This window comes from Triticum aestivum, chromosome 3D (genome assembly GCF_018294505.1).
Source record: "Triticum aestivum cultivar Chinese Spring chromosome 3D, IWGSC CS RefSeq v2.1, whole genome shotgun sequence".
Classification (NCBI taxonomy): domain Eukaryota; kingdom Viridiplantae; phylum Streptophyta; class Magnoliopsida; order Poales; family Poaceae; genus Triticum; species Triticum aestivum.
In genome coordinates this window covers 115720684-115733693 of record NC_057802.1, presented here as the reverse complement: position 1 = coordinate 115733693, position 13010 = coordinate 115720684, and positions in this window count along the sequence as shown.

The following is a 13010-nucleotide window of genomic DNA, read 5'->3' as shown; positions in this document are numbered from 1 at the left end:
CATGGACATCATCTCGTGTGAACTTCACTCTATGTCTATGGATATCCTTGTTTGTTCCTTGTGGGACCAACACGTGTAGGTATTCAAAGTGCAACTCACATGGATTGCTCCGAATGATCTACATCAACATTGAGCATCCACATCTACATGAAGTCATCATCGACAAAACCCTAGGTTAGTTCATCCCTCTAAGGGGGGATATCACATCTAGGGGGGAGCTTTACTCTAACAATTGAGCTAAAGCAACTCTAATGGTGTGAACACAACAATGCTTTATGTAAAAGTGGTAACCCCACTTGAGCTTAAACGATGAGTATGACCTATGATCAAATGTTCTCATTTGACTCCTAAGTCAATATACTCATATATAGATGACCTAGTCATCGCCAATTGCTTGATAGATGCTAGAGTGTTTGTGCATTCTCTGTCACATATTTCATTTGCCATTTTATTGTGTGAGCATGTTGATTGCATATTTTACTCATTCGAGGAAATCCATTTGTAGCTTTGATTATTTGGCTTTTTCTCTTTTGCCAAATGGATGGACAAGAATGCCTAAGAACTTCCTCTAGCTATCTATGCTTTTCCCGTCTCAAACTCTATTCATGCCACATCACAAAGTTTGATCAAGTCAGATTCGAACCACTCTGTGTGAGGAGCACTCGGAGTCCCTGATTCGTCATAGACTTAAACTTCCAAAACCTCTCTGTGCATTTCGGTCTGACCGATCCATCCACTTCGGTCACACCGAGTTCACTGAGTTGATCTAGGTTTTCAATCTCGGTTCAACCGATTAGAACTTTTCGGTCACACCGAGTTGCAGTAACCGCTTGCGATTCTGCATCTCGGTGCCACCGAGTTGTTCCACTCGGTCACACCGACACGGTCAGGATATATATACCAACGGGTGAGATTTTGGAAATTTCTTCAAAACCCCTCAGCCCGCGCGTATCCTGCTCTACCGCCTCGGGTCTCCGGATCATCCTCTCGTCGCCAGCGACCTCCCGCCGCTGGTCTCCGTCGCCGTCAACGGATTTCAACACCGCCTTGCCGCCGTAGCGAACTCACCGCCGAACTAGGGTATGAGTTCGAAACTTTCTGTTGTTCTTACCTCTGATTCTTAGCACAAAGAAAATGACATGTTCTTTACCACGTATGAGAACAATCTATCTAGAGAAAACCTCCATTAGATTAGGTTTGAATCAAAAATTTAGGGTTAGGTTTCCGCCGAACTCATCTCGGACCGACTGAGTTGTAGAAATCGGTGTCGGTGTCAAGACCGGTGGTTCTCGGGTAGGGGGTCCCGAACTGTGCGTGTAAAGTCGATGGTAACAGGGGACAGGGGACACGATGTTTACCCAGGTTCGGGCCCTCTGTATGGAGGTAATACCCTACTTCCTGCTTGATTAATCTTGATGAATATGAGTATTGCAAGAGTTGATCTACCACGAGATCGTAAGGGCTAAACCCTAGAAGTCTAGCCTGTATGACTATGATAATGAGTCTCTCCCCCTCCGGACTAAGCTCTCCGGTTTATATAGAGACCGGAGAGATCTAGGGTTACAGAAGGTCGGTTATAGAGGAAGGAATCTACACGTTCGATCGCCAAGCTTGCCTTCCACGCCAAGGAGAGTCCCATCCGGACATAGGTGCAGTCTTCGGTCTTGATATCTTCACAACCCATCAGTCCGGCCCATGGTTAACAGGCCGGACGCCCGAGAACCCCTTAGTCCAGGACTCCCTCAGTAGCCCCCGAACCAGTCTTCAATGACGAGGTGTTCGGCTCATAGATTGTCTTCGGCGTTGCAAGGCGGGTTCCTCCTCCGATGACCTTTAAGTAATGTATTTGGCCTTCCATTCAATGTCGCCCTCCTCGACTTCTGTGTATCAATGACTTCAGCTTCCACGTGTCGAACGAATGCGGAAGGTCAGGGTATTTTTTGCAAATAACACCCTGACCATAAAGAGTGTCTATTTAAGAGATTGGATCTTAGATCCATTCGGCACCACGCGGAGAAAATCCTCAGAGACCGCTAGGAAAGACCATTCCATCATGGCTAGCATTCCCATTTCTTCCTACCGTTCCGACCCAGAGAAAGGCGAGTGGGAGAGGTGCTTTGTGTCCCACAGTCAATTGCTGAAGTTGCAAACGCAGGGATTTCTTCCCCCTGCGGATCTGGTCCCGGTTCGAGCAGGGCTAGCCTCCTTAATGGCGAGACCCAGGCAGAGGACTTCCCCAATCCATTCGGGGGGGAGCGAGTGTGTTTCGTCCCTTATCTGCTCAGGGGCATTGGATTTCCAATCCATCCGTTTCTCTGGGGGCTTTTGTCATACTATGGCCTCCAGCTGCATAACTTTACTCCCGCCTCCATCCTGCACATTGCGGGCTATGTCGCTTTATGCGAACTATTTCTGGGCGTCGAGGCCCATTTTGAACTGTGGAGAAAATTGTTTTGCCTTGTCCCGCGTAACCACGAGGGGTCAATATTTGAAGTGGGCGGAGCCGAAGTATGGCGCATCGCCAATACCGGATACCTGCCCCGCACACCAAGGAAGGCATCTGAAGAATGGCCTTCCGAATGGTTCTACATTGAGGACGTGGCACTCCCTGACCCAGTTCGAAAGGGTCTTCCCGAATTTGCCAGCGTTCCGCTGAAGAAACGCCACAGTTGGCGTCCCCGAAGTCTTGAAGAGGACGATAGTGCGGAAGTTTGTCAGCTCATGGGCAAGATAAAGACGCTCGCCCAGTCCGGATTAACAATAGTTGAGTTAATGGCAACCTCCATAGCGAGAGGGGTTCAGCCACTTCAATATAGAGGGCTCCCCATGTGGCACTACAACGGGGAGGATGACGCCTCCCGCTGTGGTCGGAAAGGTCCGGATACCCCCGCAGCTCTGGCCAAGATACTTGCCGAGCTGTTCAAAGGGGAGGAAGAGGAATTTCTTCGCATCAATCGCAGAGATGGGTACTCCATGTATAACCCTCCCAGCTGGGTAAGTCCTGGCCCCTCTACTTTTACTCATTCCGCTCTCCAAGTCACCTTTAATGAATTCTTAGTCCATTTGTTTATAACAGCACTGGCGAAAGATCACCGAGGGGCTCCACAGCCCCACCCCACAGCCAGAGAACCACGACCGGGAGCTTGATCCTGGGTTCGAAGAGGACCCGGATATATTCGTGGTACTTGCGGAAGGGGTGTTTTACCATGCGAGTTATGATGGCACAGAAGTGGCCATTATCGTCGATTATCCTGGTCTTCTTCCTGCTTCCCACGTAAGTCATCAGGAGAAATCCCCTCAGAAAGAGTTTCCTCGTACTGCCTCACCCACCGCACTGTCTCATGCTCCAAAGGGGAGGCGTTCGGCACGTCATGCTACCCCTAGGGCGACTTCGAAGAGAGCGGCTCCTGCGCTGAGCAAGGCCTCTAGAAGGAGGGCCGATGAAGACACGACCGGGCCTTCGTCAAAGAGGTACGGATTTGAAAGTATGCTTTAGTAGTCACGTCCAACTATGATCGTTATGTTTGTCCTATATCAGGAAAAAGGTTCGCCGAACTATGTCCGGGAATTCGGCCAGTCGTACTCCCAACAGCCGGGGTGCGGACCTTGCCGGAGAGACAGGGGCCGATACGGGAATGACACCGGACAGTCCTTTGGCCGAGGGCTCGGAAGATATGTCTGTTACCAACTCGGAAGTGGAGAGCGCCATGAATCATCAGCGACGGAGGGCCGTTTTACGGGACCCTGCCTTCTCAAAAGAGGCGTTTGATGCCTTCAGCTCGGCTGACGCATACATCTGAGCTGCTCGAGATGGGCTTGGCAGAGCCACAAAGCAGCATTTAACGGATGTGCGGGTAAGGTTTATTTTGTCCGAAAAGGATAACCACATGCTAGTAGCCCCCGAGACTGAAAGCAGTTGGCACAAGTGATTTAAGGATCGATGTATAACCAGGTTCTGACGGAGAAGAACAACCTGCTAGCTCAAGAGCTGGAGTAGTGTCGGACACAGCTAAATGTTGGTACCGCCGAACTAAAAAAGTCCAAGAAGGCATCTTCTGGTAATGATCCCCTCCATCGAGGAATAACAATTATACAGTAGTTGTGCTAATACTGTTGCTTATCTCATAATAGGATCATCAGGTCAACTGGAATAGAAGTTGAAAACAGCTCAAGCGGGAGAGAAAGAGGCAAAAAGACTACACGCCGCAGGCGAGCGTGTCCTGGCCCGAGTCAGAGAGGAGAAAAACAAACTCCAGGACTCAAACACCAAACTGGGCGAAGAGCTGAAAGATGTGCGGGCCCAGCTAGCCGACTCCGTGAAGGAGAATAAAAAGCTGCGAGGCGGCATATTCAGTACGCGGCCGGATTTTACCTTATAATAGTTTGGAGGTAAAAGTAGCTGATATAGCTATGATTGCAGGTATGTTGACCGACGTCCCGAAGAGGAGGTGTCCGGATCATCAAGTGATCTTCTGCAAGGGCTGTCGCAATTGCACGAGCAAGCTCAGCAGGCAATGAGGAATGTAGCCAAGGCCTTATGGCCATCCGCCTCCCCTCCAGGGAGTATGGAGGAGCTTGTAGAGCTGTTGAAGGGAGCGCGGCGGCGTATCCGACTATGGAAGATATCGGCCTGTTGAGAGGGTGCGCGAGAGGCCTGGGCCATGGTGAAAACGCGGTATACCAAGCTGGATCCAAATCACATGGCCCGGGTCGGACCGCTAGGGTCAAATGGGGAAGAAATTCCCATTAGTTTAGTGTATGACCAAGTAACAGTAGCCGCCAAGTATTCCCAGCAGGATTGTAAGTTAAATAGCCTGCTGGACGGCATAGAGGAGGAAGTTTTTAAGTCCTAAGTGACTATGTACTTTCCTTTGCATACGCAACTCTAGCTGGATTATAAAATGATTTTCATGGCAGACCTTTTCGCTTCGACCTCTGGACCCGAAGGTGCGGAGTATTTCCGAATACCAGAGAGGCTGAGTAGACCGGGTATGCATGGAAACCAGGCGTAGGGGTCATAGTTGCTTAAACAGACAATTATCCGGCTAGTTATGTTATATTACATTAAGAGTGTAAGAAACATCTTCCACAGAGAATAGTTCCGTTAAGGGTTCCTTTCCCTGGGTGTGCATGCACCGATGTGCATGTCTGAACTGTGATGAAGAAATCACAATGTGTATAGCTTCTGGGGGTTCACGATGGGACGAATGCAAAAACATCTTTAGTTCGCCGACCGAATATTCCCTTAAGAATGCTAGCTTTCGGCTTCACCCAGTCTGAGGTACACATCCGGATGACCCAACAGTAACAATCGCACCTTTATGCCCTAGCCGAACTAACGAGAACGTAGGGCATAAGCACAAGAGCCAGGCAACCCAGCTTGGCCAAAACTTAAGTCATATCGATGCATATAATGGCGAAGAAAAGGTACATATGGGGAAAACACACATATGTGATGAGCTTGATGCTCGGAAAATAACAATAATAAGCTTCTGTCCAAGAAGCCCCCAGGTATAGTGGACGTACATATTTGAGGATATGTATGTCACAGGTGCACGGTTTAACCACACGAAAAGCTTTAAGGCTAAAAGGGAAAAAGCGAAAAGAGAGGAAAAAGTAATGGAAACAATAGGGAGAAGGAAACAAACAAAGAGTTCGGCGCTAGGCATAGAATCTTCAGAGTCTAGCCGCGTTCCAGGGGTTCGGCTCTAGGCGATTGTCTGATGCATTATGCAGGCGGTACGCTCCTCCAGTGAGAACTTCGTCAATGATGAAGGGACCCTCCCACTTGGGCTTGAGTTTGTCATTTTTCTTCTCCGGCAGGCGTAGAACGAGTTCGCCTATATTATATGTTTTGGCCCGCACTTCTCTGCTTTGATACCTGCGAGCCTGTTGTTGATAAAATGCGGAACGGGCTTTTGCGACGTCGCGCTCCTCTTCCAGGGCATCTAGGCTGTCCTGCCGATCGAGCTCGGCCTCTCTCTCTTCGTACATGCGCACTCGAGGTGAGTCATGAATAATGTCGCAGGGTAGCACTGCCTCTGCGCCGTACACCATGAAGAAAGGTGTGTATCCGGTAGTGCGATTGGGCGTGGTCCGCAGCCCCCAGAGTACGGAGTCGAGCTCCTCAACCCAGTGCTTGTCTGATTCTTTCAAAGACCGCACTAGTCAGGGCTTAATGCCGCTCATAATAAGACCATTGGCTCTTTCGACTTGACCATTTGTTTGTGGATGATATACAGAGGCGTAATCGAGCTTGATGCCCAGATTAGCGCACCAGGTTTTCACTTCGTCAGCTGTGAAATTGGAGCCATTATCGGTGATGATACTGTGCGGAACGCCATAACGGTGTACGACACTGGATATGAATTCTATCACCGGCCCGGACTCGGCCGTTTTAACTGGTTTGGCCTCTATCCACTTAGTGAATTTATCCACCATGACCAGCAGATAGTTTTTTCTTGTGGCTTCCTCCTTTAAGGAGTCCAACCATATCCAGTCCCCAGACCGCAAAAGGCCAAGTGACGAGGATTGTTTGTAGGGCAATGGGAGGCATATGGCTTTGGTTGGCGAAGAGTTGGCATCCGACGCAACGTCGGACAAGGTCCTGTGCATCTGCTCGGGCCGTCGGCCAGTAGAATCCTATACGGAAGGCCTTGCTAACAAGGGACCGAGCTGTGGCGTGGTGCCCGCCGAGACCGGCATGAATCTCAGCCAGGAGCTGCCGCCCCTCCTCCTCGGGGATACACCTTTGAAGGACTCCGGTGGCGCTTTTCTTATAGAGCTCTCCGTCGTGGACCTTGTAGGCCTTCGAACGCCGGACAATGCGGCGGGCCTCATTCTGATCCTCAGGGAGTTCCTTCCTATTAAGGTAGGCCAGGAAAGGTTCAGTCCATGGGGCGATGACTGCCATAATGAGATGGGCCGATGGTTTTATTTTGGTGGCTGAGCCGCCGATGATATCTGTGTCTTCGAAATCTGGGGTTGTGTTCGGATCCGGACTAGTGTTGCTGCTTTCCCCCTGCCACACCACGGATGGCTTAAAAAGCCTTTCCAGAAAGATATTAGGTGGGACGGGGTCGCGCTTGGCGCCGATACGAGCAAGAACGTCCGCCGCTTGATTACTTTCTCGGGCCACGTGATGGAACTCGAGCCCCTCGAACCGAGCCGACATTTTTAGGACGTCATTACGATAAGCAGCCATCTTCGGATCTTTGGCATCAAAGTCTCCATTTATCTGAGATATTGTGAGGTTTGAGTCCCCGCGCACTTCCAGGCGCTATATGCCCATGGAGACCGCCATCCGGAGACCATGCAATAAGGCTTCATATTCGGCTGCGTTATTGGAGTCTGTGTATAGTATTTGGAGTACGTACTGAACGACGTCTCTAGTGGGGGACGTTAAAATGACGCACGCTCCTAGCCCTGCCGCATTTTGGAGCCATCGAAATACATAACCCTTGGAATATGTGACGTACTCTTTAGGGAGTTCGGCCTCTGTCCATTCGGCGACGAAGTCAGCCAGTACTTGGGATTTAATAGCTCGACGTGGTTTGTATGTAATATCAAATGGAAGGAGCTCAATGGCCCATTTGGCAATCCGGCCCGTGGCATCGCGGTTGTTTATTATGTCGTTGAGTGGTACTTCGGAAGCCACCGTGATCGAGCACTCCTGGAAGTAGTGTCGTAGCTTTCGGGATGCCATGAAGACCGCGTATGCTATCTTTTGATAATGGGGGTACCGGGATTTGCATGGTGTAAGGACAGTGGATACGTAGTATACTGGCTTCTGAAGCGGGAATTTGTGTCCGTCCTGTTCTCGTTCAACGACGAGTACGGCGCTCACCACCTGATGTGTTGCCGATATGTATAGTAACATGGGTTCGCCGACGTTTGGCGCGGCCAGGATTGGGTTGCTCGCTAGAAGGGTTTTTATTTCTTCCAGTCCGGCTGTTGCCGCGTCCGTCCACTCGAAGTGATCGGTTCGCCGTAGAAGGCGATAGAGTGGCAGTGCTTTTTCTCCCAATCTGGAGATAAAGCGGCTTAGAGCTGCCACGCAACCCGCGAGTTTTTGGACTTGTTTAAGGTCTGTTGGCGTAGCCAATTGTGACAGAGCTCGGATTTTGGCTGGATTTGCTTCAATTCCTCTATTGGAAACAATGAAGCCCAGCAGTTTTCCAGCGGGGACGCTGAAAACACACTTTTCCAGATTGAGCTTAATGTCATACGCGCGGAGGTTGTCGAATGTGAGACGTAAATCGTCTATTAGTGTTTCGACGTGCCTAGTTTTGATGACGACGTCGTCCACATAAGCTTCAACTGTCTTGCCGATCTGTTTCTCCAGGCATGTTTGAATCATGCGTTGATATGTGGCGCCAGCGTTCTTGAGCCCGAAGGGCATGGTGTTGAAGCAGAATGGCCTGTATGGGGTAATGAATGCTGTTGCAGCTTGATCGGACTCCTTCATTTTGATTTGATGGTATCCGGAATATGCGTCGAGAAAACACAGCGAGTCGTGTCCTGCGGTAGCGTCGATGATTTGATCAATGCGGGGGAGGGGGAAGGGATCCTTAGGGCAAGCCTTATTGAGGTCTTTGAAATCGACGCACAGGCGCCAGGATTTATCCTTCTTTGGTACCATCACCAGGTTTGCCAGCCAGTCCGGATGTTTTATTTCTCTAATGAATCCTGCCTCGATTAGCTTGGCTAGCTCCTCTCCCATGGCTTGGCGTTTAGGCTCGGAAAAGCGCCGCAGTGTTTGTTTGACCAGTTTATATCCCTTTAATATGTTGAGGCTGTGTTCGGCCAGCTTGCGCGGGATTCCTGGCATATCAGAAGGGTGCCAGGCGAATATATCCTAGTTTTCGCGAAGAAAATTCCGTAGCGCAGTGTCAACCGTTGGGTCTAGTTGCACCCCAATAGATGCTGTCTTCTTGCGGTCCGTTGGATGGACCTGGAATTTGACTATCTCTTCCGCTGGCTTGAAGGAGGTGGATTTGGGGCGTTTGTCTAGGATCACATCGTCCCGGTCCACCGTGGAGCGCAGTGCGGTTAACTCTTCGGCTGCGAGGGCTTCAGATAATGCTTCAAGGGACAGGGATGCGGTTTTATTTTCGGTGCAGAGTGCTATGTCCGGATCACTGGCGATAGTGATTATGCCGTTGGGCCCGAGCATCTTAAGCTTCATGTACCCGTAATGAGGTACAGCTTGGAAGCGTGTAAATGCCTCTCGCCCCAAGAGGGCGTGATATCCGCTGTTGAAAGGGGCCACTTGGAAAGTTATTTCTTCGGACCGATAATACTCCGGCATGCCGAATACCACATCGAGTGCTATTTTTCCCATGCACCGTGCCTCCCGGCTGGGAATGATTCCTCGGAAGGTCGTGCTTCTTTGCTCGATGCGGCTCCTGTCTATTTCCATTTTGTTGAGTGTATCCTCATAAATGAGGTTTAGTCCGCTGCCGCCGTCCATGAGGACCTTGGTGAGTCAAAATCCGTCCACGATGGGAATGAGGACTAATGCGGCTGGCGCTCGGACTGTCCTGTATTTTGGTTCGTCACCGGCATTAAAGGTTATAGCCGTGTCATTCCAAGGGTTTATCGCGGTGATTTGACAGACTTCGACGAGGCCGCGGAGTGCCCTTTTGTGCTTATTGTTTGAAGCGAATGTCTCGAAGACCGTCAATACTCTGGGGTCATCGTCTTCTGGAGGGTGTTGCTCTAGGGCATTTTTGGTAAGGATGTCCTCGCCGCTCTTGGCTACCTGCCGGAGTATCCAACATGCTCTAAGGTTGTGGGTTGATATGGTATCCGGTGTTGTGTGTACTTTGCATGGGCTGTCGAGCCATCCCTTCAGAACGGTTCCGTGCGGCGTAATGGCTTTATATTTCTTGGATATTGGATTGGGCGTGTCACAGAGATGCGCCCTTTTTGCCTGGACGAGCGGTTGAGTTGGGATCGATGGCTCCCAACAAGTTGCCTCATCTTTCCAGGCGCTTTCCATTGCACTGTACCTCTGTACGATAGTTGCCAAGTCAGCGAAGCATAGTATACGGCGGTGATTAATGGCGTTGAGGATTCCTTCATCCGTGCAATTGTCGCAGAACACTGATATCGCGTCCTCGTCGCGGCAATCTTTAACCTTGTCCTTGACAAGGAGGAATCTGGCCCAGAAGTGGTGGACCGTTTTCTGAGACTGCTGTTGTATGCTCATAAGAGTGCTTACGTCTAGGTGGAATCAGGACCCTGACCCGATCGATGATCCGGAGTTTGAAGATTATCCAGACTTAACAGTCCGGACTCCGGAGTATCTTCAGATTGCTTATGCCCGCCGTCCGATTCTATGTTCGGAAGGCTGGTCACATCTATTCGCTGGTGGGTATCCGGCTCTGCAGGGTCGGCGATCCGAACATACTCCGTCTTCAGTATAGGGGAAGAATCGTCGTCTTGCTCCTCGACTACCGCTATCTGGTGGGTGACCGGTGGAGATTTAATTTCTCTTTGGTCGGGTTTAAGCCCAATCCGATCGTAATCTGTGGCAATTCCCAGAGCGGCGATGCGATCCAGGAGTTCGTTTAAAGACGAGAACTCTGCCGGATCCATCTGCTTGGAGTGTTTGGAGTCGATACGAAGGGGATTTTTGATGGCCTGAGAGGTCATCGTCGGCTTAACGGCCGAACGGGTGGTCATGGTAAAGCCGCCCAGCCGGAGGGTTTGGCCTGGGGCCAGGCCTCCTCCGGCGGTGATATTGTCTCTAAGGACGAGGCGAGTCATCCATCCTGTCATCGACGTCACAGTGGAACTCTCAATGAAAGCACCAATGTCGATGTCAAAACCGGCGGATCTCAGGTAGGGGGTCCCGAACTGTGCGTCTAAGGTCGATGGTAACAGGAGACAAGGGACACGATGTTTACCCAGGTTCGGGCCCTCTCTATGGAGGTAATACCCTACTTCCTGCTTGATTGATCTTGATGAATATGAGTATTACAAGAGTTGATCTACCACGAGATCGTAAGGGCTAAACCCTAGAAGTCTAGCCTGTATGACTATGATAATGACTCTCTCCCCCTCCGGACTAAGCTCTCCGGTTTATATAGACACCGGAGAGATCTAGGGTTACACAAGGTCGGTTACAGTGGAAGGAATCTACACATTCGATCGCCAAGCTTGGCTTCCACGCCAAGGAGAGTCCCATCCGGACACAGGTGCATTCTTCGGTCTTGATATCTTCACAGCCCATCAGTCCGGCCCATGGTTAACAGGCCGGACGCCTGAGGACCCCTTAGTCCAGGACTCCCTCAATCGGTCTCACCGATTTGTCTTAGGCCATTGCACTTGCACTTTTTGGTCTGACCGAAAGTTGCAAATCGGTGTGACTGAGTTCAACTCTGTGAAACCCTAGCAATCTCGGAGTCACCAAACCGTGTCTCGGTCTGACCAATTTCACTAGTTTAGACTCCAAAAGTTGCTTCGGTGTCACCGAGTTTAACAAATCGGTAGCTCCGAAATGCTTTCTGTGGAAAACTAAAACTAAGTTTTTGACTCATTTGTTTTGCAAAATCTCTGCACTTTGTGATGCTCATCCACTCTACCTCATCTAGATCTATTCACAGGGTCTGCTGTCTGTTTGCTTTGCCAGTATGTCTGATCAGAGTGATAGCCAAAACAAATCAGAAGAGCAAGTGAACATGAGTGAGGGCACTAGTCCCTCTAGCAGCTATGATGAGGGCAGCACGAGCACTCCAAGCAATTTGCCCAAGGCAGCCACTAGAACAAGGAAGAATAGAACCTCAGAGTCAGAGGATGAGGATTATATGGCTATTGAGGAAGAGGTCTGCTCCAAGAACAAAGTGTTGAAGGAATATGGAGGTGCTGCTGCAACAAAACCTGGAATGCACAAGAAGGCACCTGCCAAGAGAGTTCCTATGTCTAAAGCCAGAGCCTCCACTCATGAAACTTCCAAGTCAACTGGAGGAGAGGCTGTTGGTGAGGGCAAGAAGAAGGAAAGGAACAGAGGAAGATGGTGCAAGAAGGTGGATCCAATGGCAGAATTTGAAAAGCACTCATCTGATGAAGAAGAGGAAGAGGATGTTGCACCAGCACCCAAGTCTCAAAAGCTAATGGGGGATGCCATCAAGTCTGGGGGCTGCCCCTTCCGAGCCCAAGACTACCCCCAAAGCTTCTGCTCAAGCTCCAAAGACATCAAAGCCCAAGAGGAGCACAAGGAACAATCCAGCTGCAGAAAAGAACAAGGCCCCAGTGCCTGAGATGGATGAAGAAGAAGATGCTGAAGCCCAAGTGCTTAGAAAGCTCAAACTAAAAATTCCAGATCATGATGACAACCATTGAGGGAGTCCTGGATTAAGGGGTCCTCGGGCGTCCGGCCTGTTGGACATGGGCCGGACTGATGGGCCATGAAGATACAAGACAGAAGACTCTCTCCCGTGTCCGGATGGGACTCTCCTTGGCGTGGATGGCAAGCTTGGCGTTCAGATATGAATATTCCTTTCTCTGTAATCGACTTTGTACAACCCTAGTCCCCTCCGATGTCTATATAAACCGGAGGGTTTAGTCCGTAGAGGCAATCATAATCATAATCATACAGGCTAGACTTCTAGGGTTTTAGCCATTACGATCTCGTACTAGATCAACTCTTGTAATACTCATATTCATCAAGATCAATCAAGCAAGAAATAGGGTATTACCTCCATAGAGAGGGCCCGAACCTGGGTAAACATCGTGTCCCCTGTCTTCTATTACCATCGACCTTAGACGCACAGTTCGGACCCTCTACCCGAGATCCGCCGGTTTTGACACCGACATTGGTGCTCTCGTTGAGAGTTCCACTGCGTCATCATCAAGAGGTTCGATGGCTCCATCAATCATCTACAACAATGTTGTCCTGGGGGAAGTTTCTCTTCCCGGCCAGATCTTCGTGTTCAGTGGCTTCCACTGCGGGCCAACTCGCTTGGCCATCTAGAGCAGATCGACAGCTACGCCCCAGGTCACCA